This window comes from Rhododendron vialii, chromosome 3a (genome assembly GCF_030253575.1).
Source record: "Rhododendron vialii isolate Sample 1 chromosome 3a, ASM3025357v1".
NCBI lineage: Eukaryota > Viridiplantae > Streptophyta > Magnoliopsida > Ericales > Ericaceae > Rhododendron > Rhododendron vialii.
Genome location: NC_080559.1, coordinates 21,657,842 through 21,685,838, shown reverse-complemented (window position 1 = coordinate 21,685,838; position 27,997 = coordinate 21,657,842). Strand labels below are relative to the sequence as shown.

Sequence of the window (27,997 nt, the reverse complement as noted above, 5' to 3'; positions counted from 1 at the left end):
TGCCCGTATTAAATTAATAATAGGCAATTATAAAATACAAGTCACTGCTCTCATTGATACAAGAGCAGATTTAAATTGTATTCAAGAAAGTTTGATACTTGTTAAATATTATCAAGAAACAACTGAACGATTAAGTTCTGCAAATGGAAGTAAAATGATAATTAAATACAAATTACCCGAAGTCAATATTTGCCAAAATCAAATTGGTTTCAAAACCTCTTTTATTTTAGTCAAAAATTTAACTGACAAAGTAATTCTAGGAATGCCTTTCATTTATTTATTCTATCCATTCACAGTCACTAGTAACAACATCATATCTTGTGATCAACAAGTCACTTTTGAATTTTTATCAACACCAGACAAAAATGAATTAAGTCAATTGAAAAACTGTTCAATTTATCCTACTAATAATTCATTTGATTGTTTTACAGATGGCTCAAAGTCAACAGAAAACCATTCCTTTTGGGAAAATCCTTCTGCCAGTATTTCCTGAAGGAGCCAGTATAAAATTTAGGAAGCTAAATTACTTAGACAGCATGGATGAGACCCAACAATGTCTTCTGGATAACCTCTGGAATACACGTGGGGATCAACGCAGATTATTAGACAGCTTAAATTGTTTAAGTATTTATTTTAATCAGCAAACTAGTGGAGTTGTTTTCCCTAGTTCTTTGGGTGGAGTTTCAATTAACCCATCCCTAGTCAGCACCAGTTCATCTACTAACCCCCCTTCTTGCAAGTATTGCGAATCAATAGCTTGCAAATATTTTGATTTAAACTGCAGGTATTACCAGCAGTCCACTGAGAATAATCAGCTCAAAGCAGACCTCACTGCAATGAATAATCAGTCAATTGAAGCCCAGAAGGCCTCTTTTACCCCACTGGTAAAAGAAGTAAAAACCCTATCATCCCCACTGGATGGTAGTAAAGGTGTACATGTGCAGTCATCCCCACTGGATGATGGTGAAAGCGTAAGTGTATTTGAAACTTTTCAAGAAAAAGCTTTCAAAACCATAGCTTTACCACAATCCCAATCCCTACTCCCCAAGTCACTACCATTAGATGTAGTCAGCCACATTCAACATTTGGCCAGGCAATTTGGTCACCATTTTCAAGAATTTCTATTTGAAACCCTTACTAAATTAGCCAGTCAACCAACCCCAGGATTATCAATCACTTGGGAAACTCACTATAATGAAAACCAAGACCGAGTCACCTGCCCAAAAACTAATCCTCTATGTTTAGAAATACCTTTAGAAATGTATGATTGTCCTTGCCAGTTAATATTTAGCATTCTCCAAGCCTGCATCCATATGCAACACTTCCAAGACCTTGTTCTTCCATACAAAGGCCAAGATATTCAAATCAGCCCAATGACCCTATTAGACCATGGTTTTCTTAAACAACTCATTTTTACCAACCCAGACCAAACTGACCGAGTCACGAGAAAGTTAGCCACATGTGTCAACAATGTTTTCAATAAACATAGGGCAATGAAATGCCAGGTTCTAATCTCTAGTAAAATGCCCGAATGGACCAATACAGGGAATGTGATATTAGCACAACATATCATGTATCTCTCCACTAATTGGCCTTTCAGCAGATTACATGCACCTATTGATCTTATTGAAGATGAATGCCCGTGGCCGTGCTCTGCTCCTATTAGAGCACAAATTAGACATCATAGAGCCAAGTCAATTGCAAGCGATCTTGGAAATGAAGATTATTTCCAAGAAGGCAAGTACCATTTAATTTGTGAAGATCTTATTCAAAAAATCAAGTCTACTGATCCTCTCCTAGAAGTTCCATTCATTTTTTATACAAAATTTCAAAATCTAGTCAAAGATTACAAATTTTATTGGGATCACAATATGAACCCAATGTCTGAAGATGATCCTGAAGATGATCCCGAATCCGGCCCTGACATAAATAATGAAGACGATGGGCAAGATTATTGGGATAATCTTCCCAATGAAGAATTACAGAATTTGGACAACATGATGGAGTCCTAGTCAGCAGCCAATTATTTCTTATTGGCCATTCTCCACCAACTGTCAACAGTCAACAGTCAACAATTGCTTTTGGCCATCTACACCGAAAGCAGCAACAGTCATCAATTATTTCTACTTTTGACCCCACCAGCACCGAAAGCAGAACAGTCATCAATTATTTCTACTTTTGGTCATACCAACACCGAAAGCAGGACTAGTCACCTACTTTAGTCATTATTTCTCCACCGAAAGGGGAAAAGTCACATGCTAGTACTATTTGTAATACTCGGGACCTTAGTTTATAAAAGGATCCAAGGGTAATGTAGTGGAGAGGCAATTAGAGGCAATTACAGAGTTAATTCCATACTTGCTCTCAATAGTTAACCCAGAGATATTTTAGATACTCTTCTACAAAGTTATTAGAGTTCTGAATATACTCTTCTATCCCAGTTAATTGCTGAGTATCAATCTACTCCAACTTCCCTTGTAAACCGGTAAACCATTCATGTACTGTTTTAATTCAGCAATTGAATTACAGTTCCAGTAATTACTTTTGTTCATACTTTGTTCATTTTATTCTATACTCAGTTATATAACTGCACTATTCATCCGAATTACTATTCATTACTGTTCACAGTACTATTCACCCACGGATTTACTATTTATAATTGATTCCTTTTCAATTAAACATATTATTCAACTTTCCCCTTTTCCTTTTACTATTGTTGATTAACTGATTGATTTCTTTAGTCACCTTCTATAAATATCTCAGTCACCTCCTCCAATTGGGATCACCTCCCACTCTGTATCTCTCCCTTACTCTGATAATACCCATGTTCCTCTACTGTGTCTGTGCTTCCGCCCCCTTTTGGTATCAGAGACAAGTAGGAAATTGTTGAAGGATTAAACACTGAGTAAACTGTAAGTTGATTTGTTCCTCTTGATCTTTCGTTTAGTTCTTTTATTCCTGCTGTATTTTCAATTGGTAGATTAATTCTAGTTGCCTTCGGTCGAGCACCTTGCACTGGCCACCGACTTTGAGCCACCCTGTAGTAATCCGTAAAAGTCCCCGTGAGTAAGTCCCAGGTGGGCAGTTAGGGGTTGGAAAAAAACTTAGGGTATGTGTTCAATAGGCTATGGGTATGTGTTAAGTGGGGTATGTCTTTATCATGGTAATTTAGGATTAAAATACTAAAAGAGAAGACTTTAGGAGTAAATTACTAAAAGACGAATCTTTAGGAATAAACACAATGAACAGATTATTCAAGTGTAGTTCTTCAGCCAGTTCTTCAATGGCTAATTTATCTGAGTTGTCGGACATAGTCAACCAAGAAGAACATGAGTATCAGGATTTAGATACAGGATTAACTAATTGGAATATTCCCAAAATCCCAGTAAAAGAGATTTACAAGTCAAGTTTCCTAGATGATACTTTTCGTACGGATCAAGTAGCAAAAACTGCAGAACATGTTTATGCTATTACTAAATAAGAAGAACGATGTTCTCTTCTTAGTCAAAATTCAATTAAAAGACACCTCGAAAGAGGATATAAATATATTCATGTAGGATTAATACAAGTAGCTATTAAACCACTTACAAGAAAAGGATTAAATTCCTCAGTATTACTGTCTCTAAGAGATAGCAGATTCAAGATCTATAGTGATAGTTTGTTAGGATTAATGGAGTCAAGCCTACATAATGGTCCAGTCTACTTCAACTGTTACCCCGATTTACCCCTTAGTTTAAATGACAAGAATATTTTAAAAGCATTAACTTTAAATATCCAAACTGCTGGAGCAATCACTCAAATGCTTGAAGGAAGTCAGTCCATTGCATTAATCTACCGTCTTTATTACAAACGTATGAAAACTAATTTAAATATTCACGCATTAGTCAAAAGTCCAAAAGACAAAACTGTCCTTATTCAAAGTAGTACAAATGCCAATATTCAAGTACCCAAAACCATTTCTTGGAATGACATCCAGTTACCAGCTAGTTGGCTTAGTGAAAATGAGAGTTTCCCACAGAAACTCCAGAATGACACGATTGATCTAGATTATATTCAACAATACCTAGATGGTACGGTTAGGATAAGTTTTGATCAACAAAGAACAAACCCTCTTCTGAGAATCAAAGAATTAAGTCGGTCAAATAGCTCAGTTACTATTGATAGATCAGTCACCAAGCCTAGGAAAGACAAAAATTTACTTGATCATAACATTAAACTACAAGGTGTTGAGTCAAGCTCACAAATTAGTAAACCCTGTTATTCTACACAGTCAAAATTTGAAGATGAAGACACCTCCCAAGGGTCTCCAACTCAAACAGACTTTGAAGAAGAAATTGACCCGAGTTTAAGAGTTTTACATAAAGATTTTAAAATTGATTTTGATAAATTATACAAAGAATTTAAGTCAAAGAAAAATAAACAAAAACGAAAAGACTATGCTAATAAGCATTCACAATCTAGACAAGCAAAAATAATTGCCCATTGGGAAAGTTTCATGGAAGATACCAGAACAGAAATCTGTTTTTTCCAATATTTAGAAAAATGTTACAAAAAAGTCAATACACTCACAACAGTTACAAAAAGAAAAATAAATTTCAGTCCCCACAAAGTATCAGGTCAATCCCCTACTAACTCAGAATCAAATCAAATTATTAAACAAACTATTGTACCAAATCTCAGACAAGAAGTTAATCTTATTAAAAAAGAAATTACCAAATTAAAAGAATCTGACAATCAGTTAAAAGCTCAGAATGAAGAAGACACTAATTACCAGGATTGCTACCAAAAATGATATACTAAAGTTAAATTAGTAGTACATGACTTCCAAATAGAAGTCAGTGCTCTTATTGACACAGGAGCAGACCTTAATTGTATACAAGAAGGTTTGGTTCCTACTATGTATTTTCACAAAAACAACTGAACAATTGAGTTCTGCAAATGGTAGTAAAATGCAAATTAATTATAAATTACCCAAAGTACATATTTATCAAGATGAAGTCTGCTTTAAAACTTCTTTTGTGTTAGTCTAAGACTTAACTGATAGAGTGATTTTAGGAACACCTTTTATTTGTTTACTTTATCCTTTTACAACTAATCACGAAGGAATTACCACTAAACCTTTTGGTCAACAAGTAACATTTAAATTTTTAACAAAACCAGAATTTCATGAATTAAAGCAAATTAAAAACTACCCTGTACCTTCTTTAAATCAGAAAGAAAATCAACTAAGATTCCTACAGAATGAAATCAGATATAAATTAGTTGAACAACACCTTACTGATACAAATCTTAGTCAACAAATTGGAAAATTCAAAGAAGAACTAGTAAAAGAAGTTTGTTCTAGCCTCCCTAGTGCCTTTTGGCATCGGAAAAAGCATATAGTAACTCTACCATATGTAAAAGAATTTAATGAAAATCAGATTCCTACAAAATCTAGACCTATTCAAATGAACCCTGAAGTAATGGAAACCTGTAAGAAAGAAATTAATGAATTACTAAGAAATAACATCATTCAAAAAAGTAAATCACCATGGTCATGTCCAGCTTTCTATGTCAATAAAAATGCAGAAAAAGAAAGAGGTGTACCACGACTAGTTATTAATTACAAACCATTAAATGAAGTATTAGAATGGATCAGATATCCAATACCTAATAAAAAAGATTTAATCAACCGATTGAGTAATGCAGTCATCTTTTCAAAATTTGATTTAAAAAGTGGATTTTGGCAAATCCAATTACATCCCAATGATAGGTACAAAACAGCATTTACTACACCTTTTGGACATTACGAATGGAATGTAATGCCTTTTGGATTAAAAAATGCACCAAGTGAATTCCAAAATATCATGAATGAAATATTTAACCCATTCAGTCAATTCATCCTTGTTTACATAGATGATGTTCTCATCTTTTTCAATTCTATTGATGAACATTGGAAACACTTAAATACATTTGTCAATACCATTAAAAATAATGGTTTAGTCATATCTGCCCCTAAAATTAAATTATTTCAAACTAAAATAAGATTTTTAGGATACGATATTCATCAGTCCACCATAGTACCAATTAGTAGAGCAATTCAATTTGCTGATAAATTTCCTAATGAAATTACTGACAAAAATCAATTGCAAAGATTTTTAGGATCTTTAAATTACATAGCAGAATTCTATAAAGATCTTAGGAAAACATGTCAACCCCTATTTGAAAGATTAAAAGACAAGCCCCCTCCTTGGTCATCCCTACACACTTCTATAGTCCAGCAAGTCAAAAAATATGTCAAGACATTACCATACCTAGGTATTCCTACAGTCAATTCTTTTAAAGTTATCCAAACTGATGCCTCAGATATTGGTTATGGTGGCATCCTCCTCCAAAAAGTCAATCCTAGTTCCCCTGAACAAATTGTTCGCTTTCATTCTGGTCTTTGGAATAAAGCACAAGGCAATTATAGTACTATTAAAAAAGAAATTTTAGCACTAGTCTTATGTATTTCCAAATTTCAAGATGATATATTAAACCAAAAGTTTTTAGTCAAAATTGATTGTAAAAGTGCAAAATATGTTCTTGAACAAGATGTTAAGAACATAGCTAGTAAACAGATCTTTGCCAGGTGGCAGTCAATTTTAAGTATTTTTGATTTTGATATTGAATATATTAAAGGAGATCAAAATTCTATCCCTGATTTTCTTACCAGAGAATTTTTATTTAACAAGCCATAATAGTATTTCATTCATCAAAAAATAATTCTCAGCTATTTAAAGCCGTTTTTTAGCAGCATTCATTATTCATTATACTTATAGACAACCCAATTCTAGTCTTACAATGACAGACAAAAGCAAGACACCAGCTTTACCTACAAAAAACCAGCTTGCACTTCCTCCAGCAGATTGCGGCAACAGGTACCAAGTTCTTGGGCAAATCCCCAAGACCAGTTACAGTTCTGCACTTGCATACACTCCTTCCTCTAGTCACACTATTACACCATCCACAATGGATCCCTTTTCTTCAAACCAGTCCATCCAACTGAGTCAACCAAAATTTACTTTCCCAACAAGCACCACTGAGTATGTTCTCAAACCAGTTGCAACCAATTTATTTTCCATTGAACCAGTTCACAAAAATATTCACAGCCCCCTTGAATTAGTCAAATCCTTTTTTCCTCCGGGTTGGCATTTCATTCCTGCTCATCCAGATAAAACCCTTCTTTTTTACAAAGACATTCTTCTCCACCACAAGTCAATTATAATCAAACCCATTACTGATAGAGTCAATCCAAATAAAGTCATTTACCATTCCCTCTACATTCACAATATAGTCAGTCTTGATGAATGGGGACACCCATCTTTGCTCAGAAATCTTCTTGGTCACCCAATTCAATATAATTACTATGATTATATTGATGTTTGGTTCAAAGTCATCCTCCATGAAAATGAGTCATTTACCCACTCCTGGTTTTTCTCATTTGATCACAAATTCAAATCGGTAATTCCGTCTTGGTTCTCCAGATGGTGGCACCAAAATGGAGCCATTCCTGAACTATTACCAATTGAACTTATGGATCAAGTCAACTATTTTTCCACTTTATATCCAATCAACCATCACACTGGTCAATTTCCTATCCTCCTACTATTCATGGCAAAATACAAGGTACCATGGATCTTCAAATGGAGATACAGCATCACTAACAAAACAGTTACTCGCCAGTATTTGGTAAAATGGTGGGGTGCATACAAGCATCACCGCATCATTGAACAAGTCAAAGAAGAATTCCCAGTCAAAGTCCCAACTCCAGTCAAAGCTCCAGTTCCAATTACACAGGTTCACCCGAATAAACAGAAGTCAGTTCTCCCTGAACCAAGTTCACCGACATTTTCTACAATTAGACTTGGAAGTCCAACTCCAAGTTCTCTCGTACAGTCAAAATCCAAGTCAAAAACCAAGTGCTCACAATTATTGATGTTAGCTCAACAATTAATTGCTCAAGCCAGTCAAGAAGAAAAAGACAATTCATCTGAAGAATCAGCCACAACAACATCGTGCAAAAACCCATATGGGTCTGCTTTTCAAGATGCTCAAGACCCATTTGCCTAAACATAATGGCATAGCCAATTATTCAACAGTCAATTATTAGTCAGCAGCCAATTATTCCTTATTGGCCATTTTCCACCAACTGTCAACAATCAACAAATTGCTTTTGGCCATCTACACCGAAAGCAGCAACAGTCATCAATTATTTCTACTTTTGGCCCCACCAGCACCGAAAGCAGAACAGTCATCAATTATTTCTACTTTTGGCCCCACCAGCACCGAAAGCAGAACTAGTCACCTACTTTAGTCATTATTTCTCCACCGAAAGGGGAAAAGTCACATGCTAGTACTATTTGTAATACTCGGGACCTTAGTCTATAAAAGGATCCAAGAGTAATGTAGTAAAGGGAGGCAATTAGAGGCAATTACAGAGTTAATTCCATACTTGCTCTCAATAGTTAACCCAGAGATATTTTAGATACTCTTCTACAAAGTTATTAGAGTTCTGAATATACTCTTCTATCCCAGTTAATCGCTGAGTATCAATCTACTCCAGCTTCCTTTGTAAACCGGTAAACCATTCATGTACTGTTTTAATTCAGCAATTGAATTACAGTTCCAGTAATTACTTTTGTTCATACTTTGTTCATTTTATTCTATACTCAGTTATATAACTGCACTATTCATCCGAATTACTATTCATTACTGTTCACAGTACTATTCACCCACGGATTTACTATTTATAATTGATTCCTTTTCAATTAAACATATTATTCAACTTTCCCCTTTTCCTTTTACTATTGTTGATTAACTGATTGATTTCTTTAGTCACCTTCTATAAATATCTCAGTCATTCTATACTCAGTTATATAACTGCACTATTCATCCGAATTACTATTCATTACTGTTCATAGTACTATTCACCCACGGATTTACTATTTATAATTGATTCCTTTTCAATTAAACGTATTATTCAACTTTCCCCTTTTCCTTTTACTATTGTTCATTAACTGATTGATTTCTTTAGTCACCTTCTATAAATATCTCAGTCACCTCCTCCAATTGGGATCACCTCCCACTCTGTATCTCTCCCTTACTCTGATAATACCCATGTTCCTCTACTGTGTCTGTGCTTCCGCCCCCCTTTTGGTATCAGGTGATCCCAATTGGAGGAGGTGACTGAGATATTTATAGAAGGTGACTAAAGAAATCAATCAGTTAATCAACAATAGTAAAAGGAAAAGGGGAAAGTTGAATAATACGTTTAATTGAAAATGAATCAATTATAAATAGTAAATCCGTATATATATATATATATATATATATATATATAGTAAGCTTCTAATAAGGGAGCCCTTACCGTATTACGGTAAGGGCTTCCCCTTTTGTTCTCTTTTCCGACCAAATTTTGATGATCCGAGCCGCTCAATGTGTTCAGAACATGATTTTAAAGGTACTTGCGAGAAATCAGCAAAAAAAATGATCGAAAAGGGCTTGATTTGAGCAATTTTTATTTGAACTGTTCGATAAAATACAAACAAAAACTGCTCAGATCAAGCCCTTTTCGGTCTTTTTTTTTGCTAATTTTTCACAAGTACTCTTAAAATCACGTTCTGAACACATTGAGCGGCTCGGATCATCGCAAATTGGTCGGGAAAGGGACATCCTTACCGTAATACGGTAAGGGCGCCCTTATTAGAAGTTTTGTATATATATCTATATATATAGTCCGGTTCCCTTAAGGGATCCCGCACGGGCTTACCGTGCGGGACTCCCATTTTCCGATCGAATTGGGACGATCCGAGCCGCTCAAAGTGATCAGAACGTGATTTTAAGCGTACCCGCGAGAAATCAGCAAAAAAAATGATCAGGAATGGCTTGATCCGAGTAGTTTTTTATTGAACGATTCAATAAAAACTGTTCGGATCAAGCCCTTCCCGATCATTGTTTTTGCTGATTTCTCGCGGGTACCCTTAAAATCACGTTCTGAACACATTGAGCGGCTCGGATCGTCGCAATTCGACCGGGAAAGGGGAGGTCCGCACGGTAGACTAGTAAGGGATCCCTCACTGGATCCGTAGTGTGTGTGTGTATATATATATATCGAAAATCCTTAGGCGATGTCACTATAATATTTTACCCTAGTATAGTATAAAAGGGAGAAGAGGACCAACATATATACACCATTTGATTCTACAAACAAATCAAAATGGCATACCATGAGAATGAACAAGCACCCACCATCACCTTGCCGTGAGTTACTACTATATATAAGTGTGTGCGCGCACGGGCTTCGATCTATGGATGCTCTTTAATTACTTGTAATTTTCTAATATATTCATGTACCAACCACTGCAACGCAAACGCCGACCGCCCACTTGTAGGTCTTTATATTTTAATTAATTCCATGTTGTCAAGAGCCACTCTCGACATCGTGTAAGCCCTTTGGAACAAGTTAAGCATGCCAATGCAAAGAGCATGTAATAAAGCCCTTTTGGAACCTACTGTCCATGCCACCCTTAGGTAGATTTGGGTGCAACGTCGATTGTATGATACCCTTTTAAGAATCGCCATAATCCTCAAAAATAATTTCTGTGTGTATGGATGCACATTCGGTGGCGACTGGTAGGATCCCCTCAGGCATTCCCAAAGCCCTTCAGTCAAGCGTGGTATATATATTGATTTACACAAATTCAATACAGTACAGTTTATGGACTACAAAAATTCTATAAATTCTTTTTTTTTTGAATAGCAAAAAAATTTCATTGTTACAAGATTAAAAGGAGCGAGGAAACATCGTGTTTGAAGAACATTCATCTGCCCAAATCCGAGACCTAAACCTACAATTAGCAAGAAACCAATTGAGAAAAATATATAGAAAAAACACTCTATAAATTCACGATACACTCTATTCATCGCACCCCGGGAAAAATATAAAAGAAAGACATTTCTATTCTACATGTCCATCTGCTGATTAAAAAAAATTCTACATGTCCTCTGAATTAATCGTTCTATTTTTTTAATTCTTGCTGATCTTTAGATCGAAAAAATATTAACACTTTTGTGAATAATATTTTCACCATGCATTTTCAAGAAATCAGTCCTCTGAAATAGGGTAAAAATCAAACAAATCACATGTAACAATCGTCTATATTATAGTTACGATTCAAAAAATTATACGAGCTATAAAAAACTACTGACATTGTTGAACGAAGGGGATAATAACAAAAAGCAAATCTTAGGAGGTGTTTCCGATAGTGAAAAAATTTATAGATTTTTATTTGTAGTTGAGAAGTTGTTAGGTGTTTTCGGTATTGAATAAGTTGTTAAGAAATATCAAGTTGTTTACGGTAGTGAATAAATTGTTGATGGTTTATGAGTAGAGCTACTGTAGTAAAAACAGTGTTTGTTTGTAACTTTTTTTTGTTAGTGAAAACGAGATGATAAAATGCTGAAATTTTTTTGTTAGTGGAAAAGAGATTGTAAGGCTCTGTTTGTTTTTATGTAAAATATTTTTTTTAGAAAACAAATTTTAAACATTTATTTTCCGGTGTTTGGTAGGCACTTAGAAAAATATTTTTAGAAATCGGCAAAATAGTGTAGAGAGATGGGGGCTTAAACAGTGGAGAGATCTAAGAATATTGGAATTGAATGTAAGTCAGGACTGACGATCAAGGAAACTCAGTGAGAATTGCAGTAGAAGGCAATGTGTTCATTTCGGAAACTAACTTACGGAAGATTTAAGGATAAGTCATTTTTATCTAATTAATGAAAAATATTTTACATGTAAAATATTTTCCTCATTTTTTACACAACCAAACACCGAAAAATAGATAAAAATATTTTACCAGAAAACACTTTACGCCAAAACAAATGGAGTCTATGCGTTAAGTTTTGTTTTTTGTTTTTTGTTAGTGAAAACGGAGTAGAATGAAAATGAAGCAGTTGGAAAATTAAATTAAACACTGTGGGAATTCAATTACTCCCCCTAGAATAGCAGAGAATTACGAAGTACTAAATTGCCATTCCAAGTGACTAAGAAAGAGGGGTCCCCTGACTTCACGAGGCCACGAGCTTAAAATAGCATCATTAATGATGGATGTCCCTCTCATCTCTCTCTCTCTCTCTCTCTCTCTCTCTCTCTCTCTCTCTCGCGGGTCTTTTAGTTCTGATTTACTACGGAGTATGTTATATGTGTCACGACCCATTATCTCTAGACCCCTTATAAGGGAATCACGGCCCGTGACCGGCCAACAAGGTCTTCTTACATAACCAAATGAGCTCAGAAAAAATGCTCTAAATAAAAAAAATTGAACATTTGTAGAAGCGATTAAGAAAACTTTATTTAAATTTATGGGGTTTATTAATAAAAGTAACCATAAACAAGTTTAAGCAAAATGAGCACAACCCATTTGGTTTAGAGCATCCATACATTGATAATTTTCATGATATCATAATTACATTAGCATGAACATCCATAACCTTTCCCTAAAATACATAGCTTACATACATCACTTTGCAAAAATATATATACATCCTTGTTCATAAGGGAAACAAGTACAAAATATGTCCAAAAATACAAGTCTTCTTTCTACTTCCATTCTTTATGCAAAACGATTCCATGAAGCCCAAACTTGCACAAAATATTACACCTATAAGCTATCGTACTTCATCACCTGAAATTGGTAATTAAACCATCAGCTGAAAACTCAATGAATAAAGCTCATACTCTAATTTGGGTTTTGAATATTCAACACACATATAACACACTAGTTACGAACATTTAAAAGAAATTCAAAAGATATTTTACATGAAAGCATAAAGTACTCGAACACATTTACATAGCCAATACCGCCAAGCTTACCACGTACATATACATACATGACACATATCGGGATCCCGGCCGATAATTGGTACCCATCGGCAAGGGCACATACCTGGATATTATGGAACCCTCCAGGAAGGCACATACCTGTTATGGATGAACATCCATAACCTTTCCCTAAAATACATAGCTTACATACATCACTTTGCAAAAATATATATACATCCTTGTTCATAAGGGAAACAAGTACAAAATATGTCCAAAAATACAAGTCTTCTTTCTACTTCCATTCTTTATGCAAAATGATTTCATGAAGCCCAAATTTGCACAAAATATTGCACCTATAAGCTATCATACTTCATCACCTGAAATTGGTAATTAAACCGTCAACTGAAAGCTCAGTGAGTAAAGCTCATACTTTAATTTGAGTTTTGAATATTCAACACACATATAGCACACTAGTTACGAACATTTAAAAGAAATCCAACATATATTTTACATGAAAGCATAAAATACTCGAACACATTTACATAGCCAATACCGCCAAGCTTACCACGTACATATACATACATGACACATATCGGGATCCCGGTCAATTATTGGTACCCATTGGCAATGGCACATACCTGGATATTATGGAACCCTCCAGGAAGGCACATACCTATTATGGATGAACATCCATAACCTTTCTCTAAAATACATAGCTTACATACATCACTTTGCAAATATATATATACATCCTTGTTCATAAGGGAAACAAGTACAAAATATGTCCAAAAATACAAGTCTTCTTTCTACTTCTATTCTTTATGCAAAACGATTCCATAAAGCCCAAACTTGCACAAAACATTGCACCTATAAGCTATCATACTTCATCACTTGAAATTGGTAATCAAACCGTCAGCTGAAAGCTCAGTGAGTAAAGCTCATACTCTAATTTGGGTTTTGAATATTCAACACACATATATAGCACACTAGTTACGAACATTTAAAAGAAATCCAACAGATATTTTACATGAAAGCATAAAGTACTCGAACACATTTACATAGCCAATATCGCCAAGTTTACCACATACATATACATACATGACACATATCGGGGATCCCGGCCGATTATTGGTACCAATCGGCAAGGGCACATACTTGGATATTATGGAACCCTCCAGGAAGGCACATACCTGGATATTATAGAATCCTCCAGGGAGGCACATAATGCTAGCTATTATGGAACCCACTAGAGGACACATACGGTATAAAGCAAGAGCATGGCGTACACATTTCATAGACTAAGACTTGTAACATCTTAAAAAATACATTGAGAACCATTCCACATTATAACATAACACTCAAATCACGTAGACATATTACTTCATGGCATAGGAAAACCAAACCACACTTCATAGAAAAAGAAGTTAATAAAATTTCTCATTTCAAAGTTTGAGGTTACTCACATTTCTTTGCACTTCAGGTAAACATCAACTTGTATCCCTTATATTCTTCTCTTGTTCACTAAATCCTACATATTGTATATGAACATACATCATTTACACAAAGAACTTATAAAATGATGCACATTCATGATTCTCTAAAAAAAATGACAAGTTAACCATGACCCGCTCCAACAATTCTTGAGGATAAACCACAATGAACTAGGTATCGAAAATTTTAACGCATAAAAGGGATGCATATGCACATGGTATCAAATTTTCTTGAGAATTTACGAGGCAAATAACTTCCCTTACAAATTAGAAGAATATGAAACAAAACTGCATAATTTAACACAGTCCAAAACAGAACGCAGCTTAGTAAACGAATTGTTTAAAATTATTCTCTTTGAGTTTTACTATAATTTTTGACACAATACAATAGACACATATGGTTACCTCACATAAAAATTTCAGAAAATAACGTGAGGAGAAACTAGGTCAAACTCATCAAAAATCGAAGGCCAAAACAGAGGTTCAGCAATAGTAGTAAAACAGAATGCAGTCTAGTGCGAGATTTTTCTAGACTTCATTTTAAGGAATATTAATCCCAAATTTTAGGAACATCCCATAAAAATTTCGTAAATTTTGAAGATGATTTACTATGTCTAAAAATTCAGCAATTCTCTTGACAGATTTTTCTCAAACTCTCTTTCATCATAACTAGGGTTTAACCCTCTTCTTTACCAACTGAACTTAGAGAAATACATTATATAAACAATATTATTGCATAATCTCAAGCAAAGTTCCTTATTCTCTAAGATGCATATGCAATCTTACATGAATATATGCACATACTTAAAGATTCATGTCAATACAAGAAAACTTACCACTTCTAGGTTTAAATCATGGATTGAGAGCTTCAAATACTTTGATGAGAGATGGAATTGAGGGTTAATTTTGCTTTAGATACTTGATTTCTCCTTAGATTGAAACCCTAGAAGTAGTAGATCATGGAGTTTTCTAGAGAGAGAGAGAGAGAGAGAGAGAAATGCCATATATGAGAGGAGGAGAGGGGCTGATTTTTATCTCACTTTAAGGGTAAAATAATCCTATAAGGTGTGATGTACAATACTCCATATGTCACAATATTTATAACTTTGTGTAATTACAATTACTCCTCACATAAAATTTCTAGTCACATAGATGCACATAATACATAAATAATATTCATGGCATAATGCGAACATAATTTGTGTATCACATAGCACATAGCACATAGAGGACACGTAAGCACTTAAAACCACATAATTTAACATCTATGATTAACTTATACTTAAACAAGCATGATTAGCATAATTAAACACCACGGGTGTCACAATATGATCATCCAAAGCTTGATCATTCTCCAAGTAAAAATCAAAAGGCATGTTCACAATTGTAATTGTTATGTAGGGTCACATCCACGGAATCATTTCACCCTCCATTGCATACAAAATAATTTTAAATAATTTTTTTTGAAACAGGTATTCCGTTCAACTTACGCGCACCTGAACTAATTATAAAAAATTATAAACACATTATTCAATAACGGGTTACACTTAAAACCAGAACAAATACTCCGTATAATCTGACCTCAATAAAATAGGTAACACATGAGAGGTTTTCTAAAATTTTAAAATGAAGCAAATCCTTAAGTCCGAACCCTTCCACCTTGCCAACTCTAAGTTATCTCCTCTTAGGTTTACAGAGAATAAAAAATGAAACAGTAACGCAAGAAGTGCTGGCTTTCTCGCTAAAGAGTCCTGCTATTGGTACCGACCAATAGCATAGGGAAAATGCACCGACGGCCGTGTCAGGCCGTCTCCGGCCACCGGACGGCTGATCCGAGCCGTTCAAATTTTTTTTTTTTAAAACTAAGTGGGTTACGTGAGAATCAACGGCATCTGATGTGCGTAGGTGCTCGATCCAAACACCCCATTTTTTCGTGTATACATGTGTATAAAAAAAAAATTTGAACGGCTCGGATCGGTCGTCCGGTGGCCGTAATACTCGCCTCGGATATTTAGATTATTTAATTTAATTTAATTTAATTATATGTTCTTTGGGGTTGAATTGCATGTATAAGAACTTGCGAGGGCCTTGTTGTGATTTGTGGGTTGGAGTATAAGTTGTGTATGGTTTCGCTTGCGTAGGATGATTTTCCTTTGGACCTTATGCTTCGTTTGCTCCGATATATGGAATAACGCCCTAAGCGTAGGACCTAATACGTCAGTTGAAGCATGATAATCCGAAAATCCAGGATCGTACCCAAGGGAATAATTAATATGGCTTTGCTGGATTTGTAGATGCAAGCAAGGGCTTTCGGCTTTTAGACAGCCAACTTGGTTTTACGTGTGTAGTGGAAATGAAAATGGGCTAAATTGAAAAGCTAATAAACTAAGATAAAAGACAGGTTAGGTCTAGAAATTACTAACACTCATGACTCAAGTCAAACTTCATATCTCACCCGATTACACGGTTCAGGATACACAATTAAGGTTCCCAAACCGAAAAATAGAATGGTTCGATTACCAAGCTAGCTCTAGAATTTATTTAGCAAATGCCTCGTGCGTCAGAGCTATAAGTATCATGTGTGGTAGGTAGGCGATGCTCCTACCTACACATGATCAAGAAGATTAACACCTTAGCGATTTGACAAATAAATCCGAACCCCACATCGATTCTCGAACCAAAGTTTTAAACTTTATGGTGAAAAATGCAATTCTACTTGAGCCACGAAGTGCTAATCACCCCATGACCTAACCTTGGAAAACTACTCACACATATCTATTGAGATAGGAGCAAGCAAAAATCTACTTAACATGATTGAATTAACAACACTAGAAGAAAATTGGATTAAAAGATAGATCGGAAGATTCACTAAAACTTTTATAAAGACGACAATATCAAAATCTAACTAATTAAGACAGAAAATAAAGATTCAAGACTGAAAATTTGAAGAACACTCAAGAACAAAAATAAATCTAGATCTAGAGCTACAATTACGTAAGCAAAAATCTATCCTACTTCGTACGCCCCGCTGCATATTCTTCAGAAGATGCTTCAAAATTACCCTCGTAAGCCCTCGGTATCGATCGCGAAAGCCTTAAGTTGCTGTGATAGGGGCTCGATACCGATAGGAGAGAATAAATGGTATCAATACTGAACCAATTAGGGAGTCGCTACTGAGCCAATCGGTACCGATAGACTAAATTGCTCGGTATCAATACCGAACCAATTAGGGGCTAGTTTGAAGAGCTCGGTATGGAAACTATTGAATGGTACCAATACCGATTGGCTTAAGCCCAACCCTTAGTCTCTTGCTCTGCCTTGCCAGTTTGAGAGTCGTTGGGTCTTGACATGTCTTGGATACGCTTTAAGCCTTAACACCTTACTATTAAGTGATTTTCCTGCAAAACAGGATTAACAAGTCCTATGCACAAAAGTAATTAAAAACGTCTAAATTAATGGCAAAAACAATTAAAGCTAGCCAACTAGCGCACCCTTAATATCATTGACGGGTGCTTATCACACCCCCCCAACTTGAGATTTGCTAGTCCCTAGCAAACAAAATACAGGAAATTTGAAAACTAACAGCCTTGCAATCCATTCCGCTATCATAACTTAGAACATGCTCAATATTATAAACTAACAAGAGTTCAGCCAATCCGACTTTTTTATTTCCTTTCTACAATCCACAAATTCAGCATCCAATTAAACAGGCTAAGTAATAAGCAAGTCTAAGAGCAAGCAAAAAGGGTCTGTGTCCACAACAATAGGAGGATACAGGACACAGAATCTTGCGAGATCAAACTAAACCATATCCCACGAAAGAGTGCTTTATAAACAGGCAACAGTGAATAAGAAATACTATGCCTTAAACAACGAAAGCACTTTATTCAACAAAATTTAACAACTATCAGATGACTTTGGATAACGAAAGGAAAGCATGCCATGCAACTAATTATGCAAATATCAGATAATCAAACATTAAGGAATCCATGTGTGCATAAGATCAACTAAGGACTTTTTGGCTTTTAACGACCTTGGTTACAAAGAACAGGTTAGCAAAAATGGGCGACGGTCTATTTCTAGCTTGGTTAACTACCCGAATGACCGCCGCCAACACAGAATAAACCAAATCAAGGGCCAAACCGACCAAACCAATAAACCAACTACTAATAATGTGCAATACTAAACTATGAAATGAAAAGCAACAACACAAAATAAAGGATTAGATAGTTGGCATGTCAACCAACCTGGACCCCGACCAAGTAAGGGGATTTCTAGAGCCACCGACTCTTTAACTCATCACATCATCATACCACCACCTCAATCAGCCAATTCTTCACTTTCGTACCCTGCAAAGTCATCACTCACTTCCCCCTCATCAACCGGCTCGGGGACATACTTCACCCCGTGCTGCTGCTCCAGAATCGATGTTTTCCAGGCTATCTCTCTCCTCTGTCTCTCTTGTTCCCTCATCATCTGTCTCCTTTCAGCCTTCTCCTTCCTTCGAGAACTAATTAGTGCAACCTCTTGACAGAATAGCTTTTTAAGCCAAGACCCCTGTTTCTCCTTTTTGGATGGCATCGTGGTCAAGTAATCCCCCCTTTGAACCTGTTTATCCTTAGCAGCATGAGTTTGGGACAAACTTTTCTCATCGAATGAATCATCAAATGGCCCTGGTGAAAGCTCCTCCAACTTCTCATAAGCCCACCCCCTAACTCCCTTCTCTCTGCACAAACTGGTGATCATACAAGGAAAAGGCATGCTGGCAGTAATTAATGTGTTAGCCCTGAAATCTCGCAACTAAATGAAGATAAACATCGCCCAATCTACTACCAAATCATTTGCAATGAAAGCATACAGAATTTCTCCATTTTTCCTAGTTGGTTTGTGCTCTGTGCCTCGAGGGTATAAATTGCAATGAATAACTTTGTTCAGAAACCTAAAACTTGATTTAAAGTTTTCGGGCACATGGGGTATTGAAGCCACTGCAGGGTTACTATACAAAACACTATTCACCACTTGCATATCTAACATCTCATCTTTTGTAGGATAATTCACCAAATCAGGAGAGGGGCACTGAATTCTCAAATACCGAGCAATGTCATTGGGGGTAATCTCAACATCAATACTACCTACTTGAGATATAATTCTAACAGCCGGGTCACTTTGCCAATCGCCCTCAGGAATTTGCATGTACTTATAAAATTCTATGACAGCATTCTTATTATAACCAAGTAATGGCTCAGTCCAGAATTGCAAACCTTTGCGCATAATGTATCGAAGACTCGTGTGATCAGGCTTGAATTTCCCAGCATCCACTTGACGCTCATTTTTGAACTTCCGACCAGCAAAACTGCCCTCCTAAGTCTTCCTTTTGTCTGCTGCAATCTCAACCGGGGTACGTCTCATCTTCCTACTTCGAGATCCCGAAGCCTCCTCGAGCTGACTTTCCTCCTCTTCCGGCACAAAATCATCCTTCTCTTCGATTTCTGGTTGAGAAGGGGCTGCTCGGTGTGCGGTTTGCTTGATTCTCGGCATTGTGATTTGGAAAGGATTTTGGGTTTATATTTTTTTTGTGTGGGTATTTTCGGATTTAAGAGGGGTTTTTCTAGGGTTTTTGAATTTTTTGGTGGAAATGGGGAATGTAGGGTAAAATGTGGTGGGGAACGGATATATAAATGGAAAATAGGACGAAAGAAAAGATTTATGAAGGAAAGGTAGAAAATTTTCGGATTTGGATGGGTGTAGATGGGTTTACCTTATTTTTGGTTGAAAACCTTGAAGTTGATGGAGAAAAACTGAAGATTCTTGAGGGAGATAAAGGATTTGGGGGTTTTTGGTGGGATTGTGGAAGATTGAGTGGGATTTTTGAAGGTTAAGGTTAGGGTTTGTGAAGAACATGGAGGGTTAGAGAGAGAGAGAGAATCGGGTTTGAAGAGGGAGAGGAAAGTTTGGTTTTGCACTGGACTTCGACTGAACTGCTTCTGTTGATGGAACCTATTCGGTACCGATAAACACTGTCACGTCCAATCGATGCCGACCTGCTTTGGACGAGAATCCTTTAAACACTTCGGTACCGATAGACACTAAAATATTCTACCGCTGCCGAACCGGTTAGCTTGATTCCCCTGAACTTCCTTGGTACCGATAGCTTCGATTTTGATCTACCGATACCGAAGCCAATAACTCCGAACTCTAGCATTTCTTCACTTTGAACCCCGAAACTTCCAATAATTCATTTAGCACCCCTAAAACAACTTTTCATCAATGAACACTCATCCCCAACATCCCTCTAAACAACCGGTTGCCTGGGTTAAGCAAAGAAAGGGGAAATAACAGGATGCAAAATAGGACGAGGTGACACATATGTGGTATGATCATGCAAAGAATGCCTTGTATCCTTTCCTAAGTGCTCCTTGGGTTCCAAAATGATTGAAAATCGACATTCAAACACAATTAGAGATGGACATGCGATTATTCACCTACACTACAAGTTTATTGAAAGATGGGAATATGGACCAAAACTTGCTCAAAAACTTAACTCAAAACCTAAACCGTACAATTTTCAACTAAGCATGCAAATTGAGAAGCACAAAATTTCTTAGGATTGCTACGAACTCTTACCAACTAACAACTATTGAGCATGCAACAAGTCATGAAAAAGAACCAAACATCATGATAAAAAGAAGGATTGCAAGTAAAACATTTTATTTGTTTATGGAAATTTTCAATTTCTCATTTTTTTTGACTTTTCAATTTCAATTGTTTTTGAAATTTTCAAATTTTCCATAAAAATGCAAACAAATAGCACATAAGCTGACCCCTCCCCCCAACTTAAAGCAATGCTATGCCCTCATAGCATTAAGAACAAGAGCGAATAGAGGAAGAGTGTACGAATGTACCGTTCAAGGGGAATGTCAACCCCTAAATACCTCGACCAAGTTGGAGGATTTCATGTCATTGCCTTGCTCCAGCCAGATTAGATGCTTCCAGGGTTTACTCCTTCGGTTCTACCAACTCGAAACCATAGCTAGTCACACTGGGTCATATCCAAAGCTTTATCGGACTAACAACCGCGGCGCTTAGCCACACCCATGCTTAGGGCTCCTGAATGCCTCACTCACTCCGGCTTTAGGCCCAAACTACCAAGACTGGTGTGGTAGCAAATAAACCCTGCAGAAGACTTAAGAGGACGACTTTCCACAAAACAAATGACATTAGAACCACCGGCCCGTGTTATTTGGCTTCCAAACAAAACAAAAGTGAAAAGACAGAAGGTAAAGAAAACACGAAGAAAAAAACACAAAATAATTAAACACATGCAAAACAGAATGAAATGCAATGCACCACCCGATCATCACGCGATCTCACGAGTCATACTTTTCTTCCCATCTCTTACCGGTGGGGTAAGAAATGGTTGGCTATACTAGACCGTCGAAAATTTGTTATACTAGCACCCGTAATAAAATTTATTGCTTGACCTCGCCAAACAACTAAGTTCCAAAATTTGATTGCGCCCATTCGGTAGTCGTTGAAGTTTACCAAACGGCCGTCAAATTCAATTATTTATTTACCGGACTACAACTAAAGATTTGCATAGTATAGCGAGGAAGTCCGAGTCAATCCACAGGGAGTTCGAATATAGCTTGTTTGGATTGGATGTAAGGGTTTGCGGCGTTTAGGCGGCCAACTTTTAGTTTTCCTTTGAAAGGTGAGAAATACCCTTATGAAAAAGACTAGAAAATGAGTTCGGACTAAGAATTAAAGGCGGCAACGCAATGGAGTTTCTAACGCCCGTAACTTAAGCCATCTAACAATTCTCAATGAAAACACGGTTGAATCGCACGGCATAGGCTATCAACTGGAAGATTTAGCTAAGAAAATGGTTAGACTTGATATAGAGTTTGAACAACAAGCGTAACACAAGGCGTGACATAGCTCCCGGAACCATGTGAGCGAGCACATGATCATCGGAGATTAACAACGCCAAGACTTGCATTCAAACTAACTATCAAGGTCAAGAACTAGACGCATGGTTTGGAAAGCGAGCAAGTTCTTTGGTTCTTCTGGCAAACACGAGTCGAGACATAGCTCACGGAACCATATGAGCGAGCATATGATCACCGGAGGTTAACATCGACAAGTTTTGTTACATAAAAGGCGAACCACACACATTTACAAACCAAACCTCAAGTTCTAAGATTGAGAAAAGCAAGATTAACTTAAGTCATGAAGCATTAATCACCCTGGTGCCAAGCCTAATCAACTACTCACACATAAGGAAAAGACTAGAAAGCATGCTAGAATTGGAAAACATGTTTAAGCGATAGAACCAAAAATAAACTTAATTTAAAGAAGAATCTAGTCCGTAGCTACAACATTAATACACGACAAATTAAACGAAACCAAATACTTACTTGAGTTCTAAGGAAAATAAGCTTGAAAACTTGAGCAACAACAATGGAAAAAGACTACCCTAAGCTAACTACCCTTTCCTAGGAGAGAGGAGAGGGAAATTTATACAAAAACCAACTTTCTCTCTCAAAATATCTTAAAAGGTTACTTCAAGTAGCAAGTTTCCAAATATGGAAGGTTGAAAAACTGTGAAAAGCTGTCAGTAAGCAATCTGTATCCATACAACCAAAACGGTTGTATGGATACCGAGCTGTTAAGCCTGTGTTGGGAATTCTCCGTAGAGGAGCTGTATGGATACAACCAAAACGGTGTATGGATACGTTGGAAGCTGTCCAAAAGATAAGGCCACTGTATCGATACAACCAAAACGGTTGTATGGATACAGCCTTGTTAACTACAGAAATGGCCTCTAGCTTCAAAACTTGGCACCCGACGCTTCCGAACTTCACCCGATGCTTCGTATCTTGCTCATTAGAGAATGGTGGCACTTCGCCACTTGGTCTTGGAAGCTTGGACTCCCTCGAGGCATGTCCATGGTGTTCAAACGCGCCTTATTTATACGAATTACCTGAAATACACAAAAACCTACCTTACGTGCAATATCGCATAAAAATGACAACATATATGTACAAACACAACATACTAGAGGACTTAAGCACCAAGAATATGCATTATTGGGTGCTTATCAAGCGTCCCCTAGGATCAAAACAAAGTAAGATGCAATACAATTTAGCGTGCACTCCAGGCAATATCAAACCTCACTCACAGACCTAAGTTGCCTCCGATTAGGGGCAATCGCGGATAGCATGGATCATTAACGATAAACTATTACCAAGAAGAACTAATAAAAGCCTTTTTTACACTAACACATTGGTGAAATCTTTTGCATATGAGGTGTTTCCAAGATTTTATTCAAAACAAATAAAAATAACATGACATGACAAAACAACACATGCATACTAAACAAATTATGGCAAAACAAGAAAGAAAAAGCAAATATGTACAATATATACAATTTAATATCAGAACTCGGAGCGTCAAAGTCACAGCTAGACTCCGCCAAACAATGAAGTCTAGCGTCCCCTAAGATCGTAACCAGGCAAGCAACAAGATAGAGCCAAGTGTGTTAGCACGGGAATATCAAAGCCTAACCTATAGATCTATACCGCCCCCGTTGGGGCTAATCTGGAAGACGTGAGTGTTTTACTGTGAATTACTCCTATCAGAAAAGCTAATTAAAGCCCTATGTCACTGATATTAAATGATTTGCCCTTCGAACCGGAGCTAGGCACACGATCCTTCTTTTATTAGCGGCATGCGAAGCTACATATACCAAACTCAATGGAGGGTACCCCCTACTCAGGGGCCGTGTCCGACAAACAGTTAAGTTCAGTGGTTACGCTTTCGCTCTCCGTGCAAACATAGTGAAACCAAGCTAGATCAAAGGATCAACCGTGTAAACTGGATCAATCAACTCCTTATCTGGTTCTCCAACCTCAAAAGTTCCAAGAAATGGTTTAAGTTTTTGACCATTTGCTTTAAAAGATTTACCATTAAATGGATTCAAAACATCAACAGCACCATGAGGATAAACATGTTCAACAACATATGGGCCAGCCCAACGAGAACGTAATTTACCAGGAAACAAATGAAGCTTAGAGTTGTATAAGAGTACCTTTTGTCCAACCTCAAACTCTTTCCGGTGAATTCGTTTGTCGTGGAAGGCCTTGACTTTTGCTTTGCATACGGCAGTGTTGTCATAAGCATCTCTCCGAATTTCTTCAAGCTCGTTGAGTTGTAGCCTTCTGTGTGCCCCGGCGGCCGGTAAACGATAATTCAGTGTCTTGATTGCCCAATATGCTTTGTGCTCGAGCTCTATCGGAAGATGGCACGCTTTCCCATAAACTAAACGATACGGCGAAGCTCCCAAGATGGTCTTGTATGCTGTGCGATAAGCCCAAAGTGCATCGGTCAAACGAAGACTCCAATCTTTCCGGTTCGGATTCACCGTCTTCTCCAAAATGTGCTTGATTTCCCTATTCGCCAACTCAGCTTGCCCATTCGTTTGAGGATGATAAGCGGTGGAGACCTTGTGGGCGATACCGTACTTTTTCATCAAGGCCCTAAAAACGCGATTGCAAAAATGAGTTCCTTGGTCGTTTATGATTGCTCTTGGCATCCCAAAACGTGAAAGGATGTTGTTCTTGAGAAACTCCACCACAACTTTGGCATCATTGGTACGTGTTGTGATGGCTTCTACCCATTTTGAAACATAATCGACCGCCAATAAGATATACAAGTTGCCGAAAGAAACGGGGAACGGTCCCATGAAGTCTATGCCCCAGCAGTCAAAGATCTCAACCACCATAATGTTAGTCAACAGCATTTCGTCCCTCCGAGACACACTCCCAAGCTTTTGACAACATTCACAAGCGACACAGAAGTGATGAGCATCCCTATGTAAGGTTGGCCAATAAAATCCACATTGCAGCACCTTGGCAGAAGTCTTCTTAGAAGAGAAATGGCCTCCACAAGCTTCTGAGTGGCAAAATTCAAGAATTCTTCGTTGATCTGAATCTGGAACACAACGGCACACTATTTGATCTTGACAATACTTGAAAAGATAAGGGTCATCATAAGAGAACATTCGTACTTCATGAAGGAACCGACGACGTTCTTGAGGAGACTAATGTGGCAGTAAGAGTCCCGTAGCCCAATAATTCACTATGTTCGCAAACCATGGGGTACTCGAAACAGCAAACAATTGTTCATCCAGAAACGTGTCAACAATAGGTAAACTCGGAGTAGGATCCTTGAACTGCAGCCTTGATAGATGGTCGGCTACCACATTCTCGACACCCTTTTTATCCTTGATAGTCAAATTAAACTCTTGGAGAAGTAGAATCCATCGTATCAAACGAGCTTTGGCATCTTGCTTGGTAAATAGGTACTTAAGAGCAGAGTGGTCCGTATACACAACAATAGGGGTGCCACCAATGAGATAAGACCGAAATTTATCAAAAGCAAACACTACCGCAAGTAACTCTTTCTCCGTGGTAGTATAATTTACTTGAGCGTCATTCAATGTCTTGCTTGCATAATGGATCACATAAGGATGCTTGTCCTTCCGTTGCCCCAAGATAGCACCTACAGCATAGTCACTTGCATCACACATAAGCTCAAACGGAAGGCTCCAATCCGGTGGTTGCACAATAGGAGAAGAAGTGAGACTATCCTTGAACTTGACAAATGTTTGTTCACACGAGGGGGTCCACTCAAACGGTACATCCTTGGCAAGAAGAAGGCACAAGGGTCGAGAGATAGCACTAAAATCCTTGATGAACCGACGATAGAATCCGGCATGCCCGAGAAATGAACGAATATCCTTCACGCATTTTGGAGTCGGGAGATTGGAAATAAGATTGATCTTTGCCTTATCTACCGCGATACCATCCGATGATATAATATGCCCCAAGACAATCCCTTGAGTGACCATGAAGTGACATTTTTCCCAATTCAGAACCAAAATTTTCTCTTCACACCTTGTTAAAACTTTCTCTAAATTGGCCAAGCATGAATCGAACGAATCGCCAAAAACAGAGAAATCATCCATGAAAACCTCCACTATCTTCTCGACCATATCACTAAAAATCCCCATCATGCATCGTGAAAAAGTCCCCGGAGCATTGCATAAACCAAAAGGCATACGACGATAAGCGAACGTTCCGAAGGGGCAAGTGAAAGTCGTTTTCTCTTGATCCTCTAGAGTGACTTCAATTTGATTGTACCCGGAATAACCATCTAAGAAACAATAGAATGCATGGCCGGCTATCCTTTCCAAGATTTGATCAATAAATGGTAAGGGAAAGTGAACCTTTCTGGTACTTGCGTTGAGCTTCTGATAATCAATACAAACTCTCCATCCTGTCTGAACACGAGTAGGCACGAGCTCATTCTCCTCATTTCGCACAACTGTAACTCTGGATTTCTTCGGTACAACTTGAATCGGGCTCACCCATTTGCTATCGGCTATAGGATAAATGATTCCAACATCCAAGAGCTTCAAAACTTCAGCACGAACTACATACTTCATAATCGGGTTCAAGCGACGTTGAGGTTGGCGAGATGGCTTGACATTATCCTCCAAAGCAATATGGTGAGAACAAAGAGTAGCATCAATCCCTTTGATATCAGCAATGGTCCACCTAATAGCCTTCATGTGCCTCCTTAGTGAATTGATCAATTTCATCTCTTGGAGATTCCCAAGAGAAGAGGAAATAACCAAAGGATAAGTCTCGTTATCTCCAAGGAAAACATACTTCAAAGTGTCGGGTAGAGGTTTCAACTCCAATTTTGGTGGCTCAACACTAGATGGGAGAACTTTCTTCTCGATTGGTGGTAACTCCTCAAACTCTTCAAACTTTGGAGTCCAAGAATTTATAGCGCAAGCTTCATCTTCCTCACCAAGTAATGAACACAAATAACTCACTTCAGAAGACTCGAGAAATTCGACCTCTTCGGCTGTAAGAGCAACTTCCAAAGGCTCACTATAAAGCAACTCATCCACGTGTTCTTCTATAAGAGTATCGATAAGGCTCACTTCATTCACGTTCTCATCATCTCCCATTTGATTACCCACATTAAAAACATTGACCTCCATCTTCATGTTACCGAAGGTCATATTGAGAAGTTCATTCCGACAGTTGATAACTGCATCCGCCGTGGCTAAGAAGGGTCTTCCAAGAATCACCGAAGTAGAAGCAGCAGAAGAGTCGGTCGGATTTGTATCGAGAATCACAAAATCCACCGGATAGACAAATTGATCAACTTGGACTAGAACATCTTCCACTACTCCCCTTGGTACACGAACACTTCGATCGGCTAATTGGAGTGTAACACGAGTAGGTTTCATCTCTCCCAACCTAAGCTCTTGATAAACAGAGTATGGAAGTAGATTAACGCTAGCACCAAGATCAAGTAAGGCTTGTTCGATATGCTTCCCTCCAATGGTGACAGCGATAGTAGGGCTCCTCGGATCCTTGTACTTAGGCACGATATTCGTTTGAATGATAGAACTCACTTGCTCAGTAAGGAATATCTTCTTTTGAACATTAAGCTTGCGCCTCCGAGTACACAAATCCTTAAGAAACTTGGCATATGAGGAAATTTGCTTGACCGCATCCATGAGAGGAATGTTGATCTCTCCGCATTGTAATTTGGTTTCGCCAAAGCCTTCAAACGATTAGGATCC

General features: G+C 37.5%; 1 long non-coding RNA gene across 1 annotated transcript; it reads right to left on the bottom strand.

Moving 5' to 3' along the window:
* Positions 1–12,395: 12,395 nt before the first annotated feature.
* LOC131320422 (uncharacterized) lies at positions 12,396–14,404 on the bottom strand. Its single transcript, XR_009198232.1, has 2 exons — positions 14,032–14,404; positions 12,396–13,000 (listed from the first exon to the last, which is right to left on the bottom strand). It is a non-coding gene; the product is annotated as an uncharacterized LOC131320422 (long non-coding RNA).
* Positions 14,405–27,997: the final 13,593 nt, after the last annotated feature.